Source organism: Peromyscus leucopus, chromosome 5 (genome assembly GCF_004664715.2).
Source record: "Peromyscus leucopus breed LL Stock chromosome 5, UCI_PerLeu_2.1, whole genome shotgun sequence".
In the NCBI taxonomy this organism is placed as follows: Eukaryota; Metazoa; Chordata; class Mammalia; order Rodentia; family Cricetidae; genus Peromyscus; species Peromyscus leucopus.
This window is the reverse complement of record NC_051067.1, coordinates 96,391,582-96,407,722: the sequence shown is the minus strand read 5'-3', so window position 1 is coordinate 96,407,722 and position 16,141 is coordinate 96,391,582. Positions and strand designations below refer to the sequence as shown.

The window sequence follows — 16,141 nt, the reverse complement described above, 5'->3', positions numbered from 1 at the left end:
TAATTTCTCCAAGACCATTATCAGGAAGGGGTGTTGGATTATTTTCAAAGGCCTTTTCAGCATCTAATGAAATGATCATATGTTTTTTTTTCTTTCAGTTTGTTTATATGGTGGATTACATTGACAGACTTTCGTATGTTGACCCAACCTTGCATCCCTGGGATGAAGCCTACTTGGTCATGGTGGATGGTTTTTTTATTTTTGATATGTTCTTGGATTTGGTTTGCCAATATTTTATTGAGTATTTTTGCATCTATGTTCATGAGGGAGATTGGTCTGTAATTCTCTTTCTTTGTTGCATCTTTGTGTGGTTTGGGTATCAGGGTAACTGTAGTCTAATGAAGAGTTTGGTGATGTTTCTTCTGTTTCTATTGTGTGGAACAATTTGAAGAGTATCAGAATTAGCTCTTCTTTGAAAATCTGGTAGAGTTCTGTGCTGAAAACATGTGATCCTGGGCTTTTTTTGGTTGGGAGACTTTTAATGACTGTTTCTATTTCCTTAGGGGTTGTTGGTCTATTTAAACAGTTTATCTGGTCTTGATTTAACTTTGGTTTGTCTTACCTATCCAGAAAATTGTCCATTTCTTTTAGATTTTCCAATTTTGTGGAGCACAGGTTTTTAAAGTATGACCTGACGGTTCTCTGGATTTCCTCATTGTCAGTTGTTATGTCTCCCTTTTCATTTCTGATTTCATTAATTTGGATTCTCTCTCTCTCTCTCTCTCTCTCTCTCTCTCTCTCTCTCTCTCTCTCTCTCTCTCTCTCCCTTTTGGTTAGTCTGGATAAGGGCTTATCTATTTTATTGATTTTCTCAGAACCAACTCTGTTTTATTGATTCTTTGTATTGTTCTCTTTGATTCTATTTTATTGATTTCAGCTCTCAATTTGATTATTTCCTGGTATCTATTCCTACTGGGTGACTTTGCTTCTTCTTGTTCTAGAGCTTTCAGGTGTGCTGTTAAGTCACTAGTGTGAGATTTCTCCAACTTGTTTATGTGGGGATTTAGTGCTATGAATTTTCCTCTTGGCACTGCTTTCATAGTGTCCCATAAGTTTGGGTATGTAGTACATTCATTTTCATTGAACTCTAGAAAGTCTTTAATTTTTTTCTTTATTTCTTCCTTGACCCATTGCTGATTAAGTTGAGCATTATTTAGTTTCCATGAGAGTATAGGCTTTCTGTAATTTTTGTTGTTGTTGAAATCTAACTTTAAACAATGGTGGTCTGATAGAATACAGGAGGTTATTTCAATTTTTTTCTATCTATTGAGATTTGCTTTGTGACCAACTATGTGGTTGATTTAGAGAAAGTTCCATGGGGTGCTGAGAAGAAGGTATATTCTTTTTTGTTAGGGAGGAATGTTTTGTAGATATTGATTAAGTCCATTTGAGTCGTAACATCTGTTAAGTCACTTGTTTCTTGGTTAAATTTCAGTCTGGCATATCTGTCCAGTGGTAGGAGAAGGGTGTTAATGTCTCCCACTATTAACGTGTGGAGTTTGATGTGTGATTTAAGCTTTAGTAATGTTTCTTTTGCATATGTGGGTGCCCTTGTGTTTGGGGCATAAATGTTCAGAACTGAAACTTCATCTTGGTGGATCTTTCTTGTGATGAGTATGTAATGTCCTTCTCAATCTCTTTTGATAGATTTTAGTTTGAAGTTTATTTTGTTGGATATTAGGATAGCTACACAGCTTGCTTCTTAAGACTATTTGATTGGAAAGACTTTTCCCAGCCTTTTATTCTGAGGTACTGTCTATCTTTGAAGTTGAGGTGTGTTTCTTGTATGCAGCAGAAAGATGGGTCCTACTTTTGTATCCATTCTGTTATCCTGTGTCTTTTTATAGGTGAATTAAGTCCACTGATATTAACAGATATTAATGACAAGTGATTGTTAATTCATGTTTTTTGGTGGTAGTGTGTGTGTATTTCTCTTCTTTGGGATTTACTGCAGTGGGGTTATCTATTGCCTGTGTTTTCCTGGGTATATCTGACTTCTTTAGGTTGGAATTTTCCTTCTAGTGCTTTCTGTAGGACTGGATTTGTAGATAGGTATTGTTTAAATCTGGTTTTGTCTTGGAATATTTTGTTCACTCCATCTATGGCAACTGAATGTTTTGCTGGGTATATTAGTCTAGGATGGCATCCATGGTCTCTTAGTGTCTGCATTATATCTGTCCAGGTTCTTCTTGCTTTCAAAGTCTCCATTGAGAAGTCAGGTATTATTCTGATGGGTCTGCCTTTATAAGTCACTTGGCCTTTTTCCTTTGCGGCTCCTAATATTCTTTCTTTATTCTCTATGTTTAGTTGTTTAATTATTATGTGGCAAGGGGACTTCTTTGAGGGGTCTAGTCTGTTTGATGTTCTATAGGCTTCTTGTATCTTCATAGTTATTTCCTTAAGTTGGGAAAGTTTTCTATGATCTTGTTGAATGTATTTTTTGTGCCTTTGAGTTGGTCTTCTTCTTCTCCTTCTTCAGTCCCTATTATTCTTAGCTTTAGCCTTTACATGGTGTACTAGATTTCCTGGACTTTTTGTGTTATGACTTTTTGGCTTTGGCATTTTCTTTTACTGAGAAATCTATTTCCTCTATTGTATCTTCAATGCCAGAGATTCTGTCTTCCATCTCTTTTATTCTGTTGGTTATGCTTGCTTCTGTGTTTCCTGTTCATTTACTCAGATTTTCTAATTCCAGCATTTCCTCTCTTTGTGTCTTCTTCATTGTTTCTATTTCACTTTTCACGTCTTGAACTGTTTCGCTCACATGTTTAATTGCTTTTTCATGGTTTTCTTGGCTTTCTTTAAGGGATTTATTGATTTCTTTCAATTTTTTGTTTGTCTTTTCCTCAATTTCTTTAAGGGAATTTCCCCCTTTTTTTCTTGAAAGGCCTCTAGCATCTTCATGAAGCTATTTTTAAGGTCACTTTTTTTCTGCTTCTTCTACATTGTGATATTCAGGTCTTGCTGTTGGAGGAGGACTAGGTTCTGGTGATGCCATATTGCTCTTTATATTGTTGTATGTATTTTTTGCATTGACATCTGCCTATCTCCTCCTCTAATAGATGTAAGAGGTGCCTGTGTCTGAGTGAATTGCTATTGGTCCACTCTGTGCTTGTTGTGTCTGTGTCTCAGGGGGCCCCTCTGAATTCAATCTTAGCTCTTGGTCTAATTGGAGCTGGCAGATTCTGTATCTCAGGGAGCTGCTCTTGGCCCAATCCCAGCTAGCTGATTCTGTGACTCAAAGAGCTGCTCTTGGTCCAATCCAAGCTAGCTGATTCTGTGACTCAAGGAGCCACTCTTGGTCCAAATAGGGCTAGCAGATTCCCTGTCTCAGGAAGTTAATCTTGGTACAATGGGAGCTGGCAGTTAGGTTTCCATGTCTCAGGAAATTACTAGGGTCACAGGAAGATGGGTATTGGGGCAAGGTGTGGAACTTGTAGGTTGCAGGGTCTGATTGGGGGTTTTGGTTGGGGGGGGGCGCTTCCTGCAGGGGTTTTCTTTGCTGGCTGGCAACTGGGGCAGAGTTGGGTGGGTGTTCCCGGGGACCGGCTGTGTCCCAGGGCCTGGATTCTAGAGGCAGGACTCTCTGGGTGGGAGAAGGGTCACTTACCTCTTGGTCCAATGAGAGCTGATGGTTTGGTTTCCATGTCTCAGGAAGTTACTCGGGTCACATGCAGATGGGTATTGGGGCAGGGCATGGAACTTGTAGATTTCAGGGTCCAATGGGGGGTTTTGGTGTGTGTGTGGCTTCCTGCAGGAGTTTTCCCTGCTGGCTGGCAACTGGGCCAGAGTTGGGTGGGGGTTCCCGGGGATTGGCCGTGTGACAGAACCTGGATCCTAGAAAGCTTATATCATATATTTGTGATCAATAATAAATTATAAGTCACACAGTTTTGAAACTGGTTTGTTATGCAACAATAACTAGCTGCTACAGCTCTTTTTTCAGTTTTCTTTCTTTTTTTTATAGAACAATAAACACCTTTATTACAGGAGCTATGAATGATGCTTTATTTGCCTTTCTGGTCTTTGATGTTCCTCAGATAGAACTCCAGCTCCTCGCCTTCTAGCACATAGCCATCTGCTCGGCCACACTGGCCTGGTCTTGAGGCAATACAGGCAAAAAGCTTGCCCTGCTGGAACTGCTCCTCCAGAAGACTGCTGATTTTGGCGTTCTTTTTCCTTTCATCACATTTCTTTTGGATTTTATTTGATCGTTTTTTGTTTAATATTTCTTCCTCTTCAGGAGTCAGCTTGGCCCCCTTCTTGCGGCCCAGGGGCAGCCATAGTGAGACTCATACCACTGTCGGTATGGTTTGCTGTCAATAAGCACAATGCAGTTCTTCACCAGCTTCTTGGTGCGGACCAGCTCGTTATTGGATGCATTGTAGACAACATCAATTATCCTTGTTTTCCGAGTACAATACTCAGAGCCCCAGGAAAAGTTCCCCACTTCCAATCTTAGGGCACGGTACTTCTTATTGCTTCCTCGGACTCGGACTGTGTGTATACGATGAGGGCCAATCTTTGTGTTGGCAGCAGGCTGTCCCAGCTCATACTTCTGCTTCTTGTGGTAGGGCTTTCTCTTACCCCCGGTCTTGCGGCTCTTGTGCCAGTTGTCTCGAGAGATGCCCATCGCTTGGCGCTGGCTGGAAAGAGCTCTTTTTTCAGTTTTCATTCATTTCACCAGCATTCCTCTTGCTTAGCCTACAAAGATCAACTGGGTTTCTAAATTTCTTTATTTATGGCTAACTCTCAGCAGGGTCAGTGAGAAGAATTAAAGGTGAATCAAAGTTCTAGTCACTAAGAAGCAGGGTAGGTGAAATGTGGCAGATAGCTAGCCAATGACTGCTAAATATGGTAAAGACTATGAGAGATAATAAGGGCTAAGGGTGATAGCATTCTGGGGAGAAAAGGTGGTTGCTGGGCTGGAGTTGGGATAGCAGGGTTTATAGAGTCACCTAAAGAAACTCCTCCAGCATTTCTAGACTTCATACCACTATGGTATTGATGTTTTTCTAAACTGATACATGAGAGCTAAATTCCCAGTGTGGCAGTTATAGGAGACTCTGCTGTCAGTACTGAGCTACCTTCCAAAGACATCATTTTGTAACATCACCTAATTGGGCATTGGGATTCAAGATTTGCATTCTTATTGGGCTGCTTCCCTTGATAACATTATCTCTCTGTCTCCACTTCCCTCTGACTAATGGACAGGCCATGATATGTATCTATTAACATCTAACTAATTTCCTTTTCCTAGTCTCAGCCCATCTATCTGTTCCCACCTTACACTTTAGTGTATCCTCCTGTATGAAGCTCTTTTTCTATAATGCTAGTATAGCTATGTTGCCTCCCTTCTTTAACTCTTTAAGTGGTTTCCATTGTCCCAGGAGAAAACCAGCACTGCACAGCAAAGATCTTAGCACTTCTATTCCATTTCCTCCATTTCCCATCCCAGTTTTGTATCTGTCTGTTTCCTACTTGCTGCCTGAGATCCATTTGCCATCTGAGAAGACCAAACAGTATTATCCTTCCTCTTTAGGTTTTTTAACAAGTCAAGGGAAATAATCAAAGAATCAGAATACCAAAATACCTACTCTTGAACTGATAGGAGCTCAGTTAGTTAGCAAAGTTTGAGTACTGTGGAGCTAGTAGCTGAAGTCCTTGAACTAGGCCAGATGCCTATACAGCCACAGACAATGCAGGGCCAGATAATCTTAAATCAGCAAGTGTGTAATACACGGCATGTACATTTACAGAACCTCTGCTTCTTGCATGTGATTTTTATCCCAAGGAAATGAAAGGAAGTCTATTTTATTCTTTCCAAGTTTTAGAACCAACTAAACTCTGCCTCCCCTGGGATAAAGTGAATAAAAGCACAAGGGAGAGACCATAATTAAGATGTCAGAAGAAAGGAATGTGCATCTCTCTGATGACATAGAACAACTCACAGTCCCATGAGCACTCTGAGATTCCATCATTCTTGGTGTCTGTACATATTATTGTTTTTGTTGCTGCTGCTCAGAGCACTCTCTTCTGGTCGACTTTGGTTCTTTAGCCCACTCTTACTTGAGCTTCAAAGAACTCCTGTGGAGGTTAAATAAAATCTCAGGATAGAGTATCTGGAAATGAGGAGTCCTTCAACACTATGAAATAGAAAAAATAAAGTGAAATATTATCTTAGTTTTGATGGGATGGCAGGACTGGATAGCCAAGTTAAGGGTATATTTGAAACAACAAAAGGCATGTGTGATATGTACATTGATTTGGTGAAAACACAGAGCATACACAGAGAAGTTTTGAGATATTGCATTAGAAAAGTAGGAGGAGGATAGACCCAAGCATCTTCAGTATCCATTTAAATATGTTGGTAGGCAATAACAAACCCTGGAGAACCAGAACAGCTTAACAAAGACAATGCTACATTCCTGACCATTGGCTGATAGACTTATTTTGCAAATGAACTCTAGTGTCTAACATTTTCATCTGTAGAAATTGCTACTGTAGCTACTTCCCTGTGTAATTTTTCTCAGCACAGAAACTTGACTTGCTCATAATGCATTTTAATTTTTTTAAGGGAAGTATGAAATGTGTTTGATATAGGTATGTGAGAAATTCCTATAATGCAAAAGAGACATGGACTTTTTGCCATCTCTAAGATCCTCCTAGAAAAGAGAATATATTTTCATCTCTCATTTGGTACCAAATAACTGTAGTTCTCTGATCTTCATAGAGGAAACCCCAAAACAATCTGATTGGATACTTTAGGGTTTACTGAAGGCCTCAAAGGGAATGTTCCTCTAATTGTCTGTTGGCTGTTGGGTACTAGCTGAGGGACTTGGAAGCTGACATCCTCAGCCTTGCTCAGATCATTGCATTTCTACAAACTGTTGCAAAATATCACCAAGAAGATGTTGTCATGGACTATGAGCATTATGGGAGCCCCTAGAAGTTCTCCATGGGCTCTTGTCTTGATGACTGATTCCCCAGTTGGTGATTTTTGTCTTGGGATACTAGGAACTTTCAGGAGGTGGAAAGGAAGATCTTAGATCTTAGGCCTTTGAAGGTTATACCCTACCACTGGTTTCTGTCTCACTCTCTGCTTCACTGATTGATTTGATGTGAATAGTCTCCAACTCATAATCCCTCTGCAATGAACTGAGCTGCTCTGTCAATGCCATCCCCACAATGAGTGACTGAAAAACCCTTTGAAACCATTTCAGGCATTATGGCCAGTGACATAAAAGTAACAAATATTCACGTTTTACTCAGCTTTTTTTCCCCAAAGCAATAATTTAACCCACTTCCTCTCTTTTTTACTCTGGATTTGCTATGTAGCCAGCAATGACATTGAGCTTTTGATCCTCCTCCTTCCACACCCACCCAAGTGCTAGGATTACAGGTATGCATCACCACACCTGGTATATGTTGTACTGGGGAATTGAACACAGGGACTCATGCATACTACACAACTACTCTGCCAACTGAGCTACATTTATAAACCTTTAATATCTTTTTATTGATCATTTCAATATTTACTTACTAACATTGAATTAACAGTATACAGTGTTACTTGTTTTGTTTTCAGTTTTAAATATTATCTAAGAATTGGTTGATTTTCATACCTGTGCCATTATCTCAACTTTCAAGTTTTCCTAAACAAAACAACTTTCGTTTGATCAATACCTGTGTTACATTATCATGACTATGCAAATGTTATTTATGGCTGAGCAATTTATAACTTATAATTACTTTTCCCTTTGTGTAGAACTTTGTTCTCCCTGAGGCTATTACTAATTTTTCCTTCTGCTTAGATTGCTATTTTTTTAATCAGCAAATCATCCCAAAGCCTTTTCCATTTTTAAAAATTTTTTTTTGCTTAATTTCCACATAGATCATGTATTTTCTATTTAACTGATATATTGAATGATCTTCTGAGCTGTTAGATGAGATCAATCTTGGATTAAAAGACCCCTTATGCTAGGAGCATAATCCTTATCAGTTATTCTGGGTTTATTTCTACCTGTTGTTCCCATGTCTCTCATTACTTCCTGAGGAAGAAGTCATAAAATGTTTTTAATAAGTCTTTGCATATCTGAAAAATCATTAAGTATACAGATTCTTGATTGATGTTTTAGCTAGGCATAGAGCTGTAGTTTGGAAATAAAGTTCTTTCTGCTTCAAAGATATCTCCTGCCCACTATCTTCTCATATTGTTATTAAGAAATTTGGAATGTTTTTGACTGCTTGCTGTATGAATGACTCCCTTTTCTTCCTTATCTCATGAGTTATATCTCTGCATCCTTAGTGTTCTGAATACCACTTGACTTGGGTTTATTTTCATTCATTGCATTGGATGTTTTTTAAATTTTCAAATCAGGAAAATTATGCTCTATTTGCATATTCTTGATTTATTTTTGTGCCTTCCATCATCTTTGTTCCTTTGTTCCTTTGTTCCCAGAACCTGAAAAATTTTAAATGTTATTGCCAAATGGAGATGCATATATTGTAATATAATCATGGTTTTATGTAACCTTGATGATATTCATAATTTTAAAACATTAATTTTTTACTGTACAAATTTAAGGAATACCACATGTTACTTTGATATGCGTCTACATGGTAAGATAGTTATTACAGGTGAGTAATTCATTGAATCTCTAGATTTATTCACCCTCCATTACTGCAAAATGTTTTTCTGTTGACCTGCATTGCTCAATCCATACCTTTTATATCTACCTCTCATAACTACCATTTTACCCTTTTTATATAATATTTTATTCAAAAAAGACTTTTTTCCTTTTACATACCAAGCTGTTCTCTCTCCTCTTCTCCTATTCCCCCACCTACCTGCAATCCCACCCTCATCTCCTCCTCATAGAGAGTAAGACCTCCCTTGGGTAGTCATCATAGGCAGTTATACCATGTTGGGGCTAGACCTAGCCTCTCCTTCCTACATGAAGGCTGAGTAAGCTATTGCAACCACAAGGAATGGGGTCTAAAAAAGCCAGTTTGTATACTCAGGGAAGGTTTTGGTCCCATTGCCAGGGGACCCACAAACGCATGAAGCCATGCAAGTTTCACCCACATTCAGAGGGCCTAGTTCAGTCCCATGTGGGCTCCCCAGCTATCACAGTTCAGAGTCTATGAGCTCCCATTAGCTTGGGTCAGATATTTCTGTGGTTTTTCCCATCATGATTCTGACCCCTCTTGTTCTTATAATCCTTCCTCCCTCTATTCAACTGAACTCCAGGATTTTGGCCAAGTGCTTGTCTGTGAGCCTCTGCATCTGCTTCCATCAGTCACTGGATATATGTTTTATGATGACAATTAGGGTAGACACTAATCTGAGTACAGGGGAAGGCTAGTTCAAGAACCCTCTCCACCATTGCTATGAGTCTTAGCTGGGGACAATCTTGTGAGTTCCTAGGGTTTTCCCTAGCTGCATATTTTTCTCCATCCCCTTAATGGTACACTCTGTCAAGATATCTGTTTCATTGCTCTCCCTCCCCATCTCTCCCACATGTTTCCACCTCCCATCCCATCCCATCTCATCGTCTCCATTCCCCCCTCTCAGTTTGCTCAGGAGATCTTAACCCTTTCCCCTTTCTAGGGCGATCCATGTGTATCCTCTTAGTGTCCTCCTCTTTATCTAGCTCCTCTGGGGTTGTGGATTGTAGCCCGGTTATACTTTGCTTTGCTTCTGACATTCACTTATGAGTGAGTACATACCATGTTTGCCTTTTTGGATCTGGGTTACCTTACTCAGGATGATTTTTTCTAGTTCCATCCATTTGCCTACAAATTTCATGGCATTGTTTTTACTGCTGCGTAATACTGCATTTTATTAATGTGCCACATTTTCTTTATCCATTCTTCTGTTGAAGGGCATCTAGGTTGTTTCCAGGTTCTGGCTATTACAAATAATGCTGCTATGAACATGGTTGAGGAGATGTCCTTGTGGTGTGGCTGAACAACTTTTGGGTATATGCCCAGGAATGGTATTGCTGGGTCTTGAAGTAGGTGGATTCCCAATTTTCCAAGATATCGCCATACTGATTTCCAGAGTGGCTTATAGGATTGCATTCCCACCAGCAGTGGAGGGGTTTTCCTACTTTTCTCATATCTTTTCCAACATAAGCTGTCATTTGTATTTTTTTTTTAATCTTAGCCATTCTGACAGGCATAAGATGGTATCTCAGACTTGTTTTGATTAGCATTTCCTTGATGGCTAAGGAAGTTGAATATTTCTTTAAATGTCTTTTGGCCATTTGAGATTCTTCTGTTGAGAATTCTTTGTTTAGCTCTGTAGCCCATTTTTTAATTGGATTATTTGATATTTTGCTGTCTACTTTGTTGAGTTATTTATATATTTTAGAGATCAGCCCTCTATCTGATGTGGGGTTGGTAAAGATCTTTTCCCATTCTGTAGGTTGCCTTTTTGTTTTATTGACAGTGTTCTTCACCTTACAAAAGCTTCTCAGTTTCAAGAGGTCCCATTTCTTAATTGTTGCTCTCAGTGTCTGTGCTACTGGTGTGATATTAAGCAAGTGATCTCCTCTGCCAAGGTGTTCAAGACTATTTCCCACTTTCTCTTCTGTGAGATTCAGTGTAACTGGATTTATGTTATGGTCTTTGATCCATTTGGACTTGAGTTTTGTACATGGTGATAGATATGGATTTATTTTTATTCTTTACATGTAGATATCAAGTTATGACAGCACCATTTGTTGAAGATGCTTTCTTTTTTCCATTGTATAATTTTGGCTTTTTTTTTTTGTCAAAAATCAGGTGTTCATAGGTATTCAGATTAATGTCAAGGTCTTCAATTCAATTCCATTGGCCCACATGTCATTTTTTTTATGCCAGTACCAATCTGCTTTAGTAGACTTTGAGTTCAGGGAAAGTGATGCCTCCAGAAATTGCTTTATTGTAAAGGATTGTTTTAGTTATCCTAGTTTTTTTTTTTTCCATATGAAGTTGAGTATTGTTCTTTGGAGGTCTGTGGAGAATTGTGTTGGGATTTTGATGGTGATTGCATTTCATCTGTAGATTGCTTTTGGTAAGATTGCCATTTTTACTGTTAATCCTACCTATTCATGATCATGGGAGATCTTTCAATTTTCTGATATCTTCTTCAGTTTCTTTCTTCAAGGACTTAAAGTTCTTGTCATACAGGTCTTTCACTTGTTTGGTTAGAGTTACCCTAAGATATTTTATGTTATTTGTATCTATTGTAAAGGGTGATATTTCTCTAATTTCTTTCTCAGCCCATTTATCATTTGTATATAGGAGGGCTACTGATTTTTTTTAGTTAATCTTGTTTTCTGCCACATTACTGAAGGTGTTCATCAGCTGTAAGAGTTCCCTGGCAGAATTTTTGGGGTCACTTATGTAGACTATCATATCATCTACAAATAGTAAAAGTTTGACTTCTTCTTTTCCAAATTTATCCCTTTGATCTCCTTTTATTGTCTTATTGCTCTAGCTAGAACTTTGAGTACTATATTGAATAGGTATGGGGTGAGTGGACAGCCTTGTCTTGTTCCTGATTTTAGTGGAATTGCTTTGAGTTTCTTGCCATTTAGTTTGATGTTGGCTGTTGGCTTGCTGTTATATTGCCTTTATTATGTTTAGTTATGTTCCCTGTATTACTGATCTCTCTAGAACCTTTATCATGTAGGAGTGTTGGATTTTGTCAAAGGCTTTTTCAGCATCCAATGAGATGATCATGTGTTTTACATGGTTTATTACACTGACAGATTTTCATATGTTGAACCATCCTTGCACCCCTGGGATGAAGCCTACCTGATCATGGTAGATGATTTTTTTGATGTGTTCTTAGATTTTGTTTGCTAGTATTTTATTGAGAATTTTTGCATCAATGTTCATAAGGGAGATTGGTCTGTAATTCTCTTTCCTAGTTGTGCCTTTATGTGGTTTGGGTATCAGGGTAATTGTAGCCTCATAAAAAGAGTTTGGAAATATTCCTTCTGTTTCTATTGTTCAGAATAATTTCAGGAGTATTGGTATTAGCTCTTCTTTGAAATTCTGGTAGGATTCTGAGCTAAAACCATCTGGCCCTGGGCTTTTTTTTTTGGTTGGGAGATTTCTGTTGACTGTTTCCATTTCCTTGGGTGTTATAGGTCTATTTAAATTGTTTATCTGATCTTGATTTAATTTTGGTATGTGGTACCTATCCAAAAATTTTTCAGTAACTACCATTTTACTCTTGATTTCAATGTGTTTGAGATGCTTTACTCATGTAGCATTTTTCTTCTGTATTGTCTAATTTCATTTATCTTGGTATCTTCTATATTATCTCAAGGGACAGGACCTTCTTTCAGGATGGATACAAACAATATACTATTATATAGAGAGTAGTCTCCCCTTATTCATAGGGGAAAACCACTCCTTTATTATATTGGCCATTTGTCTCTTCAGGCTATTGAATCTTCTGGATTCAGTATTTTTGGGTTGTGTATTTCTAAGAATTTATCTATTTTTCCTGTTTTATACAATGTGAAGGCATATCATTGTTCACTGTAGTTCTTTGTGTTCCTTTAATAACTTCTGATGCCTCTTTTATAACATATTCAATTTCATTTCTGATTTTATTTACATAAATCTTCTCTCTCTCTCTCTCTTTCTCTCTCTCTCTCTCTCTCTCTCTCTCTCTCTCTCTCTCTCTCTCTCTCTCTCTCTCCATAGTCTGGCTAAGGTTTGTTGTTTTCTTTAAAGTTTCAAAAAGCTGACTGACTTCACTTTGTTGATTTAAATATATTTTTTTGTTCTCTAGTTGATGGTTTTCCTTTCCAGTGTTTATTGTTTTCTTCATTCTGCTAATCTTGGTTGTCTCTTTTCTCTAATTTCTCAAGATGCAATGTTAGGCTGAGATCTTTCTTTTTCTTTACTGTAGGTGGTAATTACTTTGGAATGTAGCAGAGGGAGATTTTTAGTAGTGAAGTTCCCTTCTAGTTTGTTGTGACATATTTTTAAACTTTCCCTTTGATTTCTTATCAGACCTTTGTTGTTGTTGAGCATGTTGTTTCATCTATAATTCTTATTGTCTGAATGTGACGTCTTATGAACTAAAAACATTAAAACCTCTTTGTACATTTCTACCTTATTTCCCTCTAAAATGGCCCTTCCAGAAGATATGAATGGTATTACAAAATTTGAAGAACAGGATAAAACCTGGCCTTTTCTGCATCTAACAGGCTGAAAATGTATGCACTGATGTATGTTTTTATGTGGGTGTGTATGTTTCTGTGTGCGTGAATGTGTGTTTCCATAACTATGTGCATGTATATGGGTGTGTGTAAAGCTTACTTTGTTTACTCATATTCCCTGTAATTGTCATATAGGCACTGGGAAGACATTTCACAGACTAAATATGTGGCTTCTGTAACTTCTTGGGTCTAATGTGGACTCCTCACTGCACGACACCTCTGTGTTTTTCCTCCTCTCTATGTCATATTTCTTTCTCTTTTACTTATTTAGCCATGCTGGTCTTTCTGTTGGTCAACAACCCTACAATCAATTTTGGCTTTCCAACTTTTGTTTTTACTATCCATCCTGACTGCATTTTTTTTTTTCTGAGTCTTCCAAACAGTGGTTCCTTAGAGCCCTTTAAAACTTGGCTCAACTGTCTCCCACAAAGAAGCTTCCTTACCACTGTGAGCTTACCACTATGACTGGAATATAGACTATAAGTAGGTGTTTTAATTAGTGATTTCATGAGGCAAATTCTTTTAATCATTACCTTCTCACAGATCATCTAACTTGATGTTGGAAGGGAGTGTTCAGAAGAGAATGGAATGTAGAGAAGGTAAAAAGGAGGGAGGAAATTACCACATAAACTTAGGCATCACTCTGGTTGTGCCCCTACAATTCATATTGGGTTTCTATGTAGTACCTTCATTACTACTGGACTATAACTGAGCTGGAATTTAGTTTCTCTTCATTGCTAGCATGGAGAAGCTACTCAAAGTTAAGCTAATTTAAAAGGAATGTGTAGCTGGAGTTTTCTCCAGTCTTGCCCAGCCCCATGGACCCCACAACTGCTTATAAAATAATCACTCAGAAGCTTAATATTAATTAAACTGCTTGGCCATTAGCTCAGGCCTACAATTGACTAGCTCTTATACTTAAACTAAGCCCATTTCTGTTAATCTATATGTCACCACATGTTCTGTGGCTTTACCTGTTGCCTTTACATGCTGCTCCCTGGATGGCAGGCTGGCGTCTCCTGACTCGGCCTTCCTGTTCCCAGAATTCTCTTCTCTGCTTGTCCCACCTATATTTCCTGCCTGGCTACTGGCCAATCAGCATTTTATTTATACAAAGCAATATACACAGCAGGAATGTACTTAAACATGTTGTATCTTTTCTCTAATGTATCTCTTCTTTGTTAACTGCAAGACAACAGTTGTATGCTTTGAATTATTATATCTGAAAAGGGTTTTGGAAAATAACATGTCCTTTCAAATGTACTTAAATTGACATAAAATAAAAACTTCATCTTGACTTCAAATAATTTCTAAGCATGTATTTTGCCATGAATTATAAATATTGACATTAATGAAACTGCTGCATTGTGTTTAAATATATCCATTGAAAGCTAAAAATTAGAAACTTATCACATATTGAAATGTATAAAAACTATTTATCTTTCAATAACAGGATGTTTTACATTCATATGTAAATATTGTCAACACACAAAATAGTGTGTCTACAACACTCAGCTTTGCCTTCTCAGACATGTCCATGAGATTAATCATGAGAGGCAATCCTGAGGAATTCCTTGATTTACACAGAGGGATCTTTTCTCAAAACAGTTTCCTTTGATGAACTCTTTCATGGCCTGTATTTGCTGACAAATCTCAAGTCTGTGTCTTCAGACTGGAACTACTGAGTTCTGGGTCCACATAGCCAAATGTATAAGCATCCATGTGTAAAAGGAGAGTGCCTGAGGTGCTTCTGCCACTATGATCCTGATTCCTTCCTTCACATGAACTTTTCACCAGTATTTAGTTTGTTGTATCTCTCCCACAAAGCCATGCTTTTCCATTGCTCCTGGAGTACTTGCTACCCTTAGTCAACCTACCCTCCTCACCTCTTGAAAGCCTGCCTAAACATACCCTTTATGGTAACAATGGTGTTGTTTTCTAAGAAGATTCCTCTCCTTGTGGCTCCTAGACACTGTCTTATAGTCTGACTAAGGCAGTCATTTTGTTGTTGTTGTTGTTCTGTGATCATTTATTTACCTGATTTCATCCTCATTTACTTATTTGGGACAGATATATTTATTCATTTTCTAATCTGTTTAGATCATTGGAAAAGAAAAAGAAAGCGACTCACTTCCAAAAGCTTAGGGCATGGCCTGTGGCACGGCTGTGCTAGTAAATGGTTGAATCTAACCTTTGTACGTTGGGCTGATTGGAGGCTGTTTTTAAGACTCCAGCTGCAGTATTGGATAGCCTATGATAACATCATTACACTAGAAAGGATTCATGCCTCATTCAGTAGAGTGAGAAGGATGGTTCACACTGTGTGTCTGTGTGCTTGTATGTTGGATATTTATAAACCATATGTTCTGAGACTAGAAGCCATATCTGAGGAACACAGTGTCTTAGTTAGGGTTTCTGTTCCTGCAACAAAACACCATGGACAAAAGAGCAAGTTGTGGAGGAAAGGGTTTATTTAGCTTACACTTCAGCATTGCTGTTCATCACTGAAGGAAGTCAGGACAGGAACTTGAACAGGGCAGGATCCTGGAGGCAGGATCCGATGCAGAGGCCATGGAGATGATCTGCTTATTGGCTTGCTTTCCATTGCTTGCTCAGCCCACCTTCTGGAACAACAGCCCAGTGATGGCACCACCTACCATGGGCTGGGCCCTCTCCCATTGATTACTAAATGAGAAAATATCTTACACCTGGATCTCAGGGAGGTATTTCCTCAGCTGAGGCTCCTTTCTTTGATGACTTTAGCTTGTGTCAAGTTGACACACAAAATCACCCAGTACACAGAGTTATTTTTAAATGATGTGAGTGGTTTTTTTTCTCCCAATTTGTCTTCCTCAGTGTTATAGTCTGGTCCCTTCTTACCACCTGTGTCTCTGCCACTCAGTTTCTTT

At 38.4% G+C, this 16,141-nt stretch overlaps 1 long non-coding RNA gene and 1 pseudogene across 1 annotated transcript in view; one reads left to right on the top strand and one right to left on the bottom strand.

Moving 5' to 3' along the window:
* Window positions 1–16,141, top strand: part of LOC114710599 — a 155,104-nt gene that overhangs the window by 124,743 nt on the left and 14,220 nt on the right. The window lies entirely within an intron of this gene.
* Window positions 3,993–4,653, bottom strand: LOC114710598 (annotated as a pseudogene).